Below are 266 nucleotides of genomic sequence, written 5' to 3'. Positions count from 1 at the left end.
CAAGGAAATATGGAATCCTCTATGTCACAGTATAGAGATTCCTTGAGGTGTCAGAGGAAAAGAAAAATAGAAGGAAAAGGTAGAAAATTCGAACTTATCAAGAAAGATGGAGTTCGAATTGTGCATTAAGGAATAATGTTAGTTCATAAATAGAAGGATGTGAGGAGAAGGGAAGAAATTTTTCAAAAATTAAGTAAAATATTTTAAAAACCTTTTGAAAAACTTTAATTGATTTTCGAAAACCAAGAATAGAAAAGAAATCAAGT

Source organism: Arachis duranensis, chromosome 2 (genome assembly GCF_000817695.3).
Source record: "Arachis duranensis cultivar V14167 chromosome 2, aradu.V14167.gnm2.J7QH, whole genome shotgun sequence".
Taxonomy (NCBI): Eukaryota; Viridiplantae; Streptophyta; class Magnoliopsida; order Fabales; family Fabaceae; genus Arachis; species Arachis duranensis.
The sequence above is the reverse complement of the archived record's forward strand: the minus strand, read 5'-3'. Positions refer to the sequence as shown.